This window comes from Rutilus rutilus (genome assembly GCF_951802725.1).
Source record: "Rutilus rutilus genome assembly, chromosome: 3".
Taxonomy (NCBI): Eukaryota; Metazoa; Chordata; class Actinopteri; order Cypriniformes; family Leuciscidae; genus Rutilus; species Rutilus rutilus.
In genome coordinates this window covers 56,467,522-56,482,443 of record NC_140211.1, presented here as the reverse complement: position 1 = coordinate 56,482,443, position 14,922 = coordinate 56,467,522, and the positions used below count along the sequence as shown (strand labels likewise).

The following is a 14,922-nucleotide window of genomic DNA, read 5'->3' as shown; positions in this document are numbered from 1 at the left end:
TTTCAGTGCTTCCCATTCATTAATCTTTCTAATTTAAACTTCTCATAATAACATAGAAGTCTTTAAAGCTGTGTTTTGAGGCATTAGTCAAACAAACTAAAATCGAAAGCGCGATAAGGCTTTGTGTCCTTATCAGAAGACTGACGCTCACACGATCAGCTCCGCGTCTCAGTTCACAGTGATTGAATGCAGTTTAGTGTGCATTTTGGAAATGCAGTTATGTTTTATTTTCACATCTGCATAGTTGACGATTACACTAGATTTGTAATGAGACGCGTTTGTAAACTTGCTTTCCGCCAAAATAAAAGCTCACGTGTTTAGCCTCTCTCTTTCAAGTGTAGAAATTACGACAAAACGAATTACAAAAGTTTAATTTATATTCAAATGCATTTGTTTTACAATATATGGCTATTACTGTCATAGGAATAATATTATAACATTATTATCATTATTTTTTTATTAGTATTACAACTAGTATCACAACTAAGTTAGTTCAGGTACAAGTCAATGCACGGACTTCTTTCTGTGTTCGATTTGCACACTGAACAAGGGTTGGAACAAGGGAGTGCACCAGATTGATGAATTTAACTCAGATGTACACAATTTCACACTACAGTTTCACAAAATCCAGTGGTAAACACCGCAGGTGGTCACACATTACACAACATTTCAGTAGGAAGAAACGCAGACAACTCAAACTGTGTTTCACAACAAAACACTCGAGAACTGTTGCAGGAAATTGCAAAAGATCATGCATGAGGCAGGAGTTGTCAATACTGGATTTCTTCTTGTTAAAATGATGCATGCAAGAAGCTGGTGATCCAAGTTGTCTGTGCACCAATTTGCAGCAAAAAAAACCCGGATGTGTTGCAGTTCTCATTGGCTGTAGATCGTCAGTCAAAACACATTTCAGAACGTGTGTCTATTTTTGCCTCCAATTTTGGACATTTGTCTCCGATTTCCAGAAACTGTCGGCAAGTGGAGATCGGGGCAGTGTGTACCTGGCATTAAAGTAAAAAAAAAAAACCTCTTTAAAGATACTCCGTCAAAAAATGTCATGAATGTATAAGAAAATTCCATGTTTTATAGGCAATATAATCTCCATGGACGCCTTCAGGGACTTGACACAACAATGACCCTGCATCTGGCTACTTCTGACCCGTGCCGTCATAAGTTGGAGTCGTTAGCCAATGGCAGTCCTGCATACAGACATGTGATCGGTGCTGAGCGACACTGCAGTGTGTCTGCTGACCTCGGCACATGTGCTCAAGCCCACGTCACAATCTTCACTGGAATTAAAGAGACAGAGCCTTCTGACAGCACACAAAGCCTTCCTGAAGCTGCAGTTGTGCTTTGTTTACCCAGCGTCCCACGCTATAACACAGTCATGCATGAGTAACGCTAGACGCTGACAGGTGCGTTCAGAGCCGGTGTTGACATCTACTGCAACGCAAGGCTTTACGCACGCTTACTGGATCCTCTGGGTTTTGTTATTCAGCAGGAGAGCGCAGGCCACATGTTCAATGCAGTGTTGACCCAAGCATATTTAACAATTCATAGTTCTTGACTTTATCGTATACAGCATAGCAGCAGCTACCTCAGCACAACAGCTTTACCTCAGCACAACAACAGCTGATGAAGACCGTCAACAAAATCGGTAGTTTTAGCATGCTAATGAGAGGTCAAGAAAGCTCAAGGAACTGGCAATATAGAGATTCTCATAGTTGACATTCAACATCAAAAACTGACAAACATTCATAAACACACACATCAATTATGGTAAACGGAAGATCAAGCATGCTTTCTTGATGTGCAAGAACCAATAGGGTTCGTTTTCGTGTTACGCAGCACGTGTTTGAGCTTCAGCAAGAACCAATGAGGTTTGTTCTTGCAAGTGAGGTTGAGCTTGTGTTTATGTTCGCTGATCAATGCTTTTATGTGAATGACAGCCTAAAATTCAATCCGTTCATCATATGAAGCGACCACTTAATTCACATGGACTAGTTTTACGATCTCTTTATGAACTTTTTGAAGCGTCAAAGTGGAAGTTGCGTCGCCGGCGTCAATGCAGATCTCAGATTTCATTCAACAAAAAATAAAAATCTTCATTTGTGTTTTGATGATGAATGAAACGGGTTGCATTAGGTTGTATAGGGTTTAAATAATGAACAAGAGAGAAATCAGTGAGCGAGTACAGAGAGGTGGAGGCCTGGCATGTAAGCAACCATGGCAATGGTACTTTTCCCGTCCTCTCCATGGCGCCCGTTCCCGGGACAAAGACCCCAGCATGGGCGGCACAGGAAGAGTGAGTCAGATCCAAAACCAAAACATGACATTATTGTGCTCATATTGACTTTAATGAGCATGCCGCACCTTTAACACACTACGCTTTTTCGTGTACCGAATGAAAACAGATGCAGTGAACAGCCTTCCCTAAAGTCATAATTAGCTCCCACCTTATTCCAGCGAGATTCTGATAGGAAACAAAAAACAGGGAAACACATTTGGTGTTGCACTGTGACTCTAAAGGGACATTCACACCAAGAGCAATAAAATGGCATTATAACTTTATAATGGCAAAGATATAGTTGTAAAAATCATTCTAAATGTAAAAGAATAGCAACGATAACGGCACAGAGAAACATGGAGAAAATATGGATTACTTTTACGATCTCTTTATGAACTTTTTGAAGCGTCAAAGTGGTAGTTGCGTAGACTGTCAATGGAGGTGCAGGAATCTCTCAGATTTCATCAAAAACATCTTAATTTGTGTTCAGAAGATGAACATAAGTCTTAAGTGTTTGGAACAACATGAGGGCGAGTGATTAATGACCGAAGTTTCATTTTTGGGTGAACTAACCCTTTAACAATACAGAGTAAAAAAACAAACACATTATGCTGGATAGCTCCGCCCACAATGAAATCTCATTGGTCCAAAATCTCAAAATCAAACACCTCCAGAATAGCTGTGAGTATTTTTTTGCATACTTATACCCGGTTAGGACACGTTGCGAGTTGAATGAGGATTACGGGGAGATAATGAGATGTTTTGTGGCTGGATATATCAGTAACAAGGATTATGCACACACCATTTCCCCTTTAGAAAGCTCTGCTTCAGGACAAACAGCGAGACTGAGCAGAACGAGGCCTGAGGGCACAAGAAGCCCAGCAGAAGGATGAACAAACACACACCAGATAGCTGGACTTCACTGATATTATTAACCCCCGAAGGAACAAATACAATCACACACATTCAGAGGGTTATTCCATGAATTGCATGCTAATTCAGTCCATTACAATTACTTGTTTGTTTTAAATGGTCATGAATTACATTTTTTATTTTAGTTAGGGCAGTTAGGGCACATTTATGTTTTTAATTAAAGACTATGGGGGCATGTGATATTTTATTTTTTTGATTTCTTGATGTCTAAGGTTTAGTTTAGCAGTTTAGTTTCTGTTTGTTCCAACAGCAATGGTCTTAATGGAGCCCAGGGCTTGACATTAGCATCCGCCAACCCACCAAACGCAGGTGTACTTCAACAGTGGCGTGTAACGCAGTCACTACTGCTAGCCACTTCGGCGGGTTGAACTTTATATATAATATATAGCCTACACGTTTCAATTGTAGTCTTTTAAAAAGGCATCTGAATTAATAAACTAAGTGCAATGTAGTGTATTGATTTTTCAATACATATCAAGGCTGAAATATCTGAAACACTTCCAATGCTCATTTCCCACAGAATAGATACACGATACCAGCAGCGCTTTCTCTCTCAACACAAACCCGCCTCTCCTCACTCACTCCTTTCATTGGCTCATTTCATTTGTTGGTGCAACAGGGCTTGAACTTCAGCGTGGAATTGCATGTATTGTGCACTATTTGACTCATTCCTGCAGATTTTGTGCTCAAACACCCAAAGTGTGCGCACATAAAGCCGCTTCTCAGGACTAAATTGAGTTCTTTTTTGCTGCTTATTGCGCTTAAACGGTTAAAAAATCACACAAAATAATTGTAAAATTGGCGGTCTGGGTGAGTATTCACAAACACATTCAGTTATGTTTTAAGTGAATGTAAACAGTTGAGGAAGAAAACGCATGTGTAACAGTATAATTGATCCGTGCGTCAGGACTTAAAGTGACAGAAGCCTAATAAACCTGTTGCAAAATTATGAAATATAACATTAAAAAAAATCTATATGGCAGTTTTTCCCCATGGTATTAATGCCAAATTGAGTGGCTAGTAACTTTGGGAAACCACTAGCCACAGTGACTGATGAGCAAACAAGTTAATGCCCTGCTGACACCTACTGGTGTGGATGCATGAGCGTTTGTGAACTATACTGAAAATGCTGCCTAACAGCAAAGCTGTTTATTAGGGCTGGGTATTGACACAAATTTCACAATTCGATTCACAAGCTTGCAATTCGATTTCGATTCAATATTGATTATTTTGGATATCAGGTACAATACATGGCAAATTTTCTCAAGGAAAACAAATCTCTTCACTAATGCTGTAAACTATGGGAGTCAGTTGTAGCCTATAAGCTTCATTAGCCTACTATAATATTGAAGGTAAAAATGAACTGGTTTGTATACAGACACATAAATTACACTTATTTATTTCTATAATAATAAAGTCATATGAAATATAAACATTTAAATGGTGGCTGTCATAAAAACCCGCCAGATTTATTCAAACATGCATTAAATATTGAAGAACATTAAAAATTATAATGAATATGTAATATGGTGCATATATTTAGCAAAATGCTCCTCTCTAGAGTTAATATTTCTAGCTGACTGACGAGTTTATGGGAACTGGATATGGTTTTTCTGAGGTAAATGTGACGTTACATGACATTGTTTACAAGCTGTTTTACTGACGTCTTTCCACGGTTGAAACACTGAGCGATTCCATGTGACATGATACGGACTTCGATAAGTTGTACTCTGTCTTTTAACACACTTTCAGATGCTCATTCATGTTTATTTTGCGCTGTTACTGGTATTATTAAGCCGGAAGAGAAGATCATGTGCTTCTCTAGAGCGATCTCACGACCAACACGGTATTTATGTTTTGGAATTTCGTAAGAAAATGGCCGTGATTTGAAATCTGAGACTTTGTTTCATATCAATAGTAACAAAGCACAAAGATTATTGCGAGTTATTGGATGAGATGCGCTACAATGTTCCAATCATTCATCAACTGAGAACAGGATGACTAATCGATTCTTGGGATTTAAGAATCGATATCGGTTCGTAAAAATGAGAATCGATTAAAATCGAGAAATCAATATTTTTTTACCCAGCCCTACTGTTTATGTTTTGTTCCTTTCATGTTTTTCTCTGTCTCGTACTATACAAGTAAATTATAAAGATGTTGAGTATTAAACTTCACACATGGACGAGACGAAATTCATTGTGGGAGTTTTAGAAAACGTATTCTATGATAAATCTCCCAAGATCCACAAGGAAAAGTGCTCAGTGCGGACAGATAAATCGCAGCTGGAATGTTGTTGCATCATGCATGGTTAGGCCACAGTTTTATGGAGCTTTAATGTTGCTTTATTGTCCTTTTTGAAGCTTGACAGTATAATCACCATCCACTTTTGTTGCATGAAATAGAGTAAGCTGTTCTTTTGTATTGGTGACTATGTTCTAGATAGAAAATAACAAGGGGTCAGAACATGATGTAACAGGAGGTTCGCCACAACTAATTTACTGGTTACACTAAAAATTAAATGTATATTTACAGCCTTTCCCTGTTTTTGTTGCCTTTGAGTGCTCAAGTTAAGATGGTATCCAAGATTTGAGACACGATAAGCCATCTTTCCGACCCCTCAAACAGCAGTTTCTGACATTTTTCTGCGGCCTGTCAAACACTGAAAGAGAGATATTGAGCAGGACTGGTGAAGACTGACCATTTAACTCAACTAGATCAGGTGCGGTCTCTTCTCACTGTGATAAGAAGGTCAGAGCTGCCCCACTTTTCCCTTACGATCCTGTACTTTAGAGAAACGGCCCAGTTTTAGTGCCCCCTTTACTGGGGCCTCAGACTACAAAAAGTGGCTTGTCAACACCTGTTCTGCTGCGGCACATTCATCAACAGCAGACAGCCACCTACTTACCTACTTAAGCTGGCTTACTATTACATCCAAACTTTTTCAAAACATCACTATTGATCATAATCAAGTTTAGGAGTTTGACCAAAGGTTCAGATTCAGATCGGTTTGAGCATTCAAAGCTATTTTCATGGCAAAAATTGTATTACAAAAGTACAAAATATCATATAAATACAATAAAAACCAAACTAACAGAAACACCAAGTCATAATTATACAAGATTTTTTTTAATTGACATAAAAAAAAAAAAAAAAAAAACCTTTTCAGGCATAATCTTCCTAAATAAGTCCTTAAGTGAGGTAACGTCATAAAAGAGCATTCGACTTGTATTAAGTCCAGGACAATCTAATAAAATAAGTTCGGGGAAAAGTTTGAACAAAACCTGAAACGCTACAAACATGAATAATGCCTTAAATCACACGGTTTGTAGAGGAAATATTTCTACTTTTCTAAATGACTGGATTTGCTATTTTCACCTCGAAGACGACAGTAAAATGGATGAAGAAAACGAGACCCAAGCCTTTCTTCTAAGACTCAAAGACTGGATTCCCGAAAAATCACGAGGTTAAGAAATTTCTTTATATAAGTTACAAGACTTATGCCAAAAATGACGTAATTATAAATAAAAAAAATAGAAAAAGGTCCCTATTGGACTTGTTTTTGAAGTCTCAATTTCGAATTCAGCAAAAAATAATAAAGTCGCATCACACAGATTACTCTGGCACATCCCTAATAATAGTACCTTATGTAGCTAGTGATAATATTTTAAGCAGCCCAATAAGTTCATTAAACATCTAATCTTTTGGGATTTTGAGAAGTTGGAGGTTATCCTAACTCTAAGAGGTTATTGCTGCGGCACATTCATCAAGAGCAGACACAGACAGCCACCTACTTTACCTACTTAAGTTGGCTTACTATTACATCCAAACTATTTCAAAACATCACTATTGATCATAATCAAGTTTAGGAGTTTGAACAAAACCTGAAACGCTACAAACATGAATAATGCCTTAAATCACACTGTTTGTAGAGGAAAATTTCTACTTTTCTAAATGACTGGACTTGCTATTTTCTATGGAAGCTTGTTTCCGCCACAAAATAAAACATTTTAAAAGATAATTGCAACTTTTTATCTCATAATTGCGAGTTTACATCTCGCAATTCTGACTTTATTTCTCAGAATTGCGAGATATAAAGTCAGAATTGCGTGAAATAAAGTCGCAATTGCGTGTTATAAAGTCAGAATTGCGAGATATAAAGTCAGAATTGCGTGTTATAAAGTCAGAATTGCGTGTTATAAAGTCAGAATTGCGTGTTATAAAGTCAGAATTCTGACTTTTTTTCTCGCAATTGCGAGTTTATATCTCGCAATTCTGACATCTTTTCTCAGAATTATAAACTCACAATTGTGAGATATAAAGTCCAATTCTAAGGGAAAAAAAGACGGACTTTATAAAACGCAATTGCGACTTTATATCGTGCAATTCTGACTTTATATCTCCCAATTGCAACTTTATTTCTCAGAATTGCGACTTTATTTCTCAGAATTGCAACTTTATTTCTCAGAATTGCGACTTTATTTCTCAGAATTGCGACTTTATAACACGCAATTCTGACTTTATATCTCGCAATTGCGACTTTATTTCTCAGAATTGCGACTTTATTTCTCACAATTCTGACTTCATATCTCGATTCTCTCAAATCTAAATTTCAAATTCAGCAAAAAAGAAAAGTCGCATCACGCAGATTACTCAGGCACATCCCTAATAATAGGACCTAATATGTATTTTATGTAACTAGTGTTAGTGTTAATATTTTTAAGCAACTCAATAAGTTCATTAAACATCTTATCTTTTGGGATTTTGAGAAGTTGGAGGTTATCCTCACTCTAAGAGGTTATTTACAAATAATTTTAGGAAGAATATTTGCAAGAATTTGAATTCTTCTTATGTTTTGTCTGAACAATCTTATGCAAAAAAGTATCTATTATGAAGGTTTAAATTAGAAAGTAACGGTTTAGAAAACGAAATATTTTTCTTAAGAATGATATACCACCATCTCATGTCATGTACTTGATTTTAAACAAAACTTTTTTTCTTCTTTTTTTTTTTATTTATTTTTTTACACACCTTAAAAGGAGTAAAACTTTTACCAAAATATCATCTAAATCTTTAATGTGAAGCATTAGTAAGTCACTTGTTGTACATCTAGAGTTTTAATCAATACGCAAGAGAATGCTTTATCATAAATGAAAGTTATCATACACTATATAAAGACTATTATATTTAAAGGGTTAGTTTTCCCCAAATTTTAAATTCTGTCATTATTTTCTCACGTCGTTTCCAAACCCGATATACGACTTTCGCTCATCGTCGAAACAATTTTTTAGATGTTCGTGTCCCTCCACTGAAAGTCCAATCACCCAAAACTTCAAAACGTTTTCAAAAAGTTCAGAAAGAGATAAAAGAAAGTCTTGAACAAAAATATGAACATATTTAATTTAGGCTTTCATTCACATAAACATTGATCAACGCAGAAACAAAGCACATCAAATATGTTAAGCAGAAGCTTAAGAGACCCAATGAGGTTCAACGCTGATCAATGTTTATATGTGAATAAAAGCATAAAGCAATTGTGTCTCTTCAGAAGACTAGAATTAAATTCATATGCATTACTTTTACAATGTTTTTAAGAACTTTTTTTGGAGTATTAAAGTGAATGAACCTTCAGCGGAGGGCTAGAAATCTCTCATGGTTTCATTAAACACATTTTCATATGCGTTTCAAATGATGAACGAAAGACTAATGCGCTTGGAACGACATGAGGGTGAACAACGGATGACAGAGTTTTCAATTTTGCGTGAATGTCACGATCTATGAGGAAAAACCCTCGTTAATGTTCTCAGTGAATGATTTTGCTGGGAGTTTAAAGAGGCTTAAAAGTCATTTGACAACAACACACGGACCTGAATAACATCCAAATCCACTCCAAATATTTGTTTGGATTGGACAAACATAACACCAAGCTTTGAATTTCAGATCATCTCAAAAACAAGCTCCCAAGAAAAATTACAGCCTGTAAGATCCTTAAATCCACGATGATTTATTGCTCAATGATAATTTAGGACTGGCACATATTGTGGTCAATTTGGAAAGCCAGTGCACATATTTCTGAAGTCAAAATGCACAAAGTAAGCAAAAATAATAAGGCAATCGCATGAACGTCTTTATACAAAAAATGGCTTGGCTGGTAACCGAACAATGACCTGTCAACGCGCATTAGCCCGTGTCTGAGATACAGAACGGCTTCAGACAAATGGTAAAAGTAATAATTACTGTTGTTTCCAGTTATTTACAGGCGGGAATATGAGCCATACTCCCCTTTCAGCTGTCCGTCTGCAATTTGCAATTCAGCTAAATAACTTACTGTCTGAAGTCCAGCTGACATATTCAAGAGAGAAATATTTAAGACATAAATGTGATGATAAAACAGCTTAAGCTTGGTTGGTTTAGATGCAAGTCCTCCTAGTCAATCATTTTATCCCTTAAAACTCATCCAAAACGACATATTTAAAAGCTTTTTTTCTTTCAGGCATGAAAACAGGTCAGGGGTAAAAAAGGTGAGAAGGATGCGGGCATGCGGCATATATACCCCCCACCCCCCAAAAATGTAATGAGTGAGTAAGAGTTAACTCGAACAGATGAAATTCTGACTTATTAATAGAATTGAATTATACTCCATAGTGATAAATGCCCCCCAAAAACCTGTCAGCTGCATTGGCATAGTATTACCAGTGTTTGTCACAGGACTTTTGGATCACTGTGATGAGTGGACCTCTGGCACTCTAGGGGGGTTCGGGGGCATGCTCCCCTCGTAAGAAAATTTTGTGCTTTTTAATGTTAAATTCATCAATCTGGTGCAAATTAAACAAAGAAATTTTCAAAACTCTTTTAGTTACAGTGTCTGTCTACATTACTGCTACAATAAAAGTTATAATATTAATCCCATGATAGTAATAGCCATATATTGTAAAACAAATGCACTAAAAAATAGAGGAAACTTTCATAATTAGTTTTGTACTAATTTCTATACTTGAAAGAGTATATTTCTATACTTCACATTAAAGATGTGATTGGGCTAGCCCAGTGTAAATCAAGAAAAGAACCAATGGGCCGCTGATCTACGTGTTTCATCGGGTGTCAGAGAAAAAAAAACTATTTACTACTATTTATCACTTATTAAAAATGCCCCAAACCAGTCGTCTATATGATAATCTGAAACAAGGACTGGTGAGCCGTTGTCCTGCCTCACTTCACAGATGCTGAGTGAAAGGAGAATTATAGAATGAAAGGATACTCATTTATATGACACTTTATTCATCAGGAGAACAGCTCGTTCAGCGCGTCATACGTCGTCCTTTCAGTTTCGGTTTTCAATCGATCAAGTTTTTTCACGTTCTCTCTATAAACCACCCCTTTAAATCCGATCGAAATTATTTGTAATAGAGCTGACACTTTAAGTTTTTAACGGGTTATGTACTTGTTATTAATGTTTTTATGAAATATCTCTAGTGAATGCATTATCATATCACCGTATTATTTACCGCCATGCGAGCCACAAATTAAAGCTTGGCTGGCCACATGAGGCTCGCGAGCCGCGCAATGAATAACACTGCTTAACTGTTACTTGTTCCTGCTCGCTCAGCGATCACGGCGCCCGCGCGCTCGCGATATCATCTCGCCCACTATGTCAAAATTAAAAATAATGCCATTGGCAACATTGCTGTCTGTATCTGACAGGACAGTTAACATTGTAAACTAACTTACCTCAGGCTTGCTTTCCGACGTGCGGTTCTTTGATCGGCAGTGTGTCCAGTTGTCAGACTCACGGTGTAAAAGACTTTGAAAACATTTCTGCCCTAACGTTACTCTGACTCATATTGGCTGTCATGTTTCGGCATTAGGAATGATGATTGTTTTTTAAAGCTGCGAAGTTTATGGTAACTTTATAGGGGATAAATGCTGGCCTCGGCCTCGACCACGACCCCCCCACCCCCAATAAATATTTTCTCATCGGATCTGCACAAATCACGTAGGTGACCCTTTTAGGTTTTAAAACGGCGATTTTCGCCGAAAGGTGAGGAGTTTTCATGCCTGTTCTTTTCTTAATGCCTTAAAATATCTTGAATGTAACTCGACACCCCTGCCTCATTTAGTATACGCGGTTCTATGAATATGCAAATGAGCCCCGCCTCCACTCAAATCTGAGGCCAACAAATGAATGTGTTTAATATAATTCTATATCACAGGGGTTTTTTAACCTAAAAGTCCACTTGCATAAAACACTCGTTCATGGTTTTTACACACAAACTGAGAAATGCACTAAAAATGAAATATTTTTATCCCTTAAATCTAATTGATCACCAAAATTACATATTTAAATGGGTTTTCTTGGAAAAAAAAAAACTTCTTCATGCCTTAAAATAGCTTGAATGTAACTCGACACCCTTGCCTTTAGTATACGCGGTTCTATGAATATGCAAATGAGCCCCGCCTCCACTCACTCGTTGACGATCACACGTTGATCTGATTGGTTACAAGGTAGTTTGTGACGTCAGAAACACCAACGATTTCAAAGCGTGTGTTTGAGACTGTCTTTGGTTCACTGCAGTTTTAAGGAGAAAACACTCAGCAAATGGTGACGACTTATGAATTTACACATGGTTTGTCTTAAAACATATTAAAAACAACATTAAAAGCTTGACTTCCACCACAGGGGGACTTCAAGGTTTTCGTCAGATCATTGAACGCAGTGTTTCTGCAGCGTCAGGGCCTGAATTATGGATTACCGCGTCCCATTCAAAGTCAAATCCAGGCAACTTGATGGCCGTGAGTTTCACTACTTCCTATGGCAGTTTCCTCTTATTGTTGTGGTCCAAAAATGCTCCAGATTTCTCCTACAAGCTAGACTCATCTACAGTACCCAATGATTTCCGGCATGCGGAAAACGTGGGCGGACTGGAATCCAGTCGTAAAAAAAGGAATTTACAGTAAAACGCTTCTGTCATTTATAGCTTAAAAATTTGGCAAATTTTGGAGTAATATATCAAACTGAGGCCAAAACACAATTCAAATCGTGATATCCACTAAATATTGCTATTTAAAGTTTTTATATTTTATAGTCTCACTATATGAGGACAAACTTCAGTCACGTCACCATTTAATTTAATAAAAATTATCAAATTATATTAGAAAAAGTCACGACAACCTGTCAAATAAAAGGTCTAACTTGAAGAAACTTTGACAGAAATATATTACTATCATACATTAGGATGTACTGCTCAAAGTAGTAGTAGTAATAGTAGTAGTAGTAATAATAATAATAATAATAATAATAAATAAAATCATCAAAACTTGATTTTTAAAGGAATTTGATCATTTTTCTTGATTTTTAAAGGAATTTGATCATCTTTCTTAATTTTTTAATTTTCTTAATTTCAACAGGTAACCTTTGCTATGCAGTGCTTTGCTAAAAGATTAAATAAATTGTTGCCTTTTCCTTTGATTACATGTAAGATATTAATTAAATTAGCAATGTTTTATGCCTTCATTTGATTACTACAGTTTTTGAAGATAAATTTGTATTAAATCATAAATCCTGAAAAATTAAAAGACAACACAAAAATGTATAGGGTGGAAAATGCATAGGGCCCTTTTTAATAAATGAATAAATTGTTAAAGTTTTAAGAATTAATTAAATGATTATTAAAATCGAATTAAACCATAAAACGGAATAAAACACATTTCATAGGGTTAGCCTAAACTTTCATGATTTCAATTAATTAGACATGCTTTTTGTTTAATAAAATTTAACTTAGCAACTATAACAGAAAATGCAGAAAAACGATAGTCACTAAAATGCGTGTTTGACTGATTCTCATCCGGCTCTACCTTTCCCTCCAGGCTCTATGATGCAACTTCTATTTCTGCTCGCTGTTAATATTTAATAACAAGGAATTTTAAACCTGTGATGTGATTTGGTTTCAGACTGAAAGCCTCTCTACAAAGACATCTCAAGAATCTTCTGAATTTGAACAAAAGGTCGTAGTAGTTGTTTTTTTCTTGTTGTTTTACATGAAATGACAGCAAACATGGTATATGCTTAAAATAAGTGTCATGTTAATACAATTCAGGACTTTGATTTCACCACTGGCACAGTGCTTTCTTGTAAGCGCATGCATTTAGGACAGTAACAGTGTTAACTTATGAATCCGGTTGAAAAGCATGCATGCAGACCACACTAGCTCATATCTGGGGTGTCGTATACAAGGCCAGTTGTCAGAGTAAAGTCATGTCTTGGCACAATCTCCAACAGCTGAGACAAACCCTTCACATTCCTCACATCACCTGTGCTGGGGAACAACACTGTCACCAACAAGAGCAAACTCTCCTCAGTTAACTCGGTAATAAAATGTGAAGTTGATCCCAAACAGCATTTGGACATTTAAGGAACAATAAATGAACTGCATTCAAATAAATAAAGTATCAAACCAAGTGGTATTGATTTTCAAGAGCATGCAAAACAAAAGCGTTTGTTAGGTTTCAAATGATAAACAACAGATATATTGATGTTTAAACGCCCACTGAATTTCCACTGAAACAGGAAGAAGGGGCGGGGCATATCCAACAGCTCCGCCCCTTTTTTAAATAGCCAATAGCGTTTCGTTAACATCACAGCTCGGCCAGAGCCACTGAGCTCGATGAAGCCACAGTTTTCTCACAAATCTCTTAACCAATTCTCCTCATAATCTCCTCCATATCGCTTTAAAATACAGCATTCTGTGCAGAATTCAATTTGCACTGTCTGAATCATTCACTATCCCCTATATAGTGCACTATGTGCCACATTTACACTGTCTGAATCATTCACTATCCCCTATATAGTGCACTATGTGCCATTCACCATGTAGAAAATAGTAAATGTGTGAAAAGTGACCGATTTCATCTTCAAAAACTACGTTTATAATGTAGGGGGCGGAGCTTCAGATTCTAGAGAGCATTTGATTGGACGGGAAATCTGATGAGAAGCTCAAGTGCAGAGTGATGTCATTGATCCGGACTATACTGCTTAGCCTTTATCTTTTTTAATGCGAATTTTGTCATGGTTTTGGAGCACACTAGCTTATAGATAACAGTAAGACTAACATATTCATACTAAAACCCAAAATTCTTTTCTTTTCTTTTCTAAAAGCCAAAAACAATTTATTTCCTGGGGACTTAAAAAAAAACTGTTTGATTTTGACACTTCGTGATAGTCAAATGTCACTGGAACATGATGACAAGTTAATGTGATGAGCTACACCTGTGGTGACACCTGAGTGAACTTGAGGTGAACTGACTTATCCACTAAAAATCCCAGATTCCAGGTTAAAAGTCACGCGAAACGGTTCAGAAAAGTGATGTTAGTTCTGAGAAAATCTGTAGCATCGTTTGTTTGCAGATGCCAATTGGTTTGATACTTTGCCATTTAAACGCAATGACATTCACACACCTTTAACCTTTAACTCTTGACTTAAAAGTGGCCACACACTTTTAGAACGAGAACGAGAGAGAGAGAGAGAGAGAGAGAGAGAGAGAGAGAGAGAGAGAGAGAGAGAGAGAGAGAGAGAGAGAGAGAGAGAGAGAGAGAGAGAGAGAAATGAAACATTGTGACTGGGTCCGGATGACTGTGCAGATTTGGCCCATGATTACTGCAGTACTGGGACTGAAGTGAGTCTTCAATAATAAATGAACCATCATCA

At 36.8% G+C, this 14,922-nt stretch overlaps 1 protein-coding gene across 8 annotated transcripts in view; it reads right to left on the bottom strand.

Annotated features, from left to right (window-relative positions):
* The window catches only part of myo9aa (myosin IXAa), a 205,631-nt gene that overhangs the window by 190,017 nt on the left and 692 nt on the right, over nt 1-14,922 (bottom strand). The window lies entirely within an intron of this gene.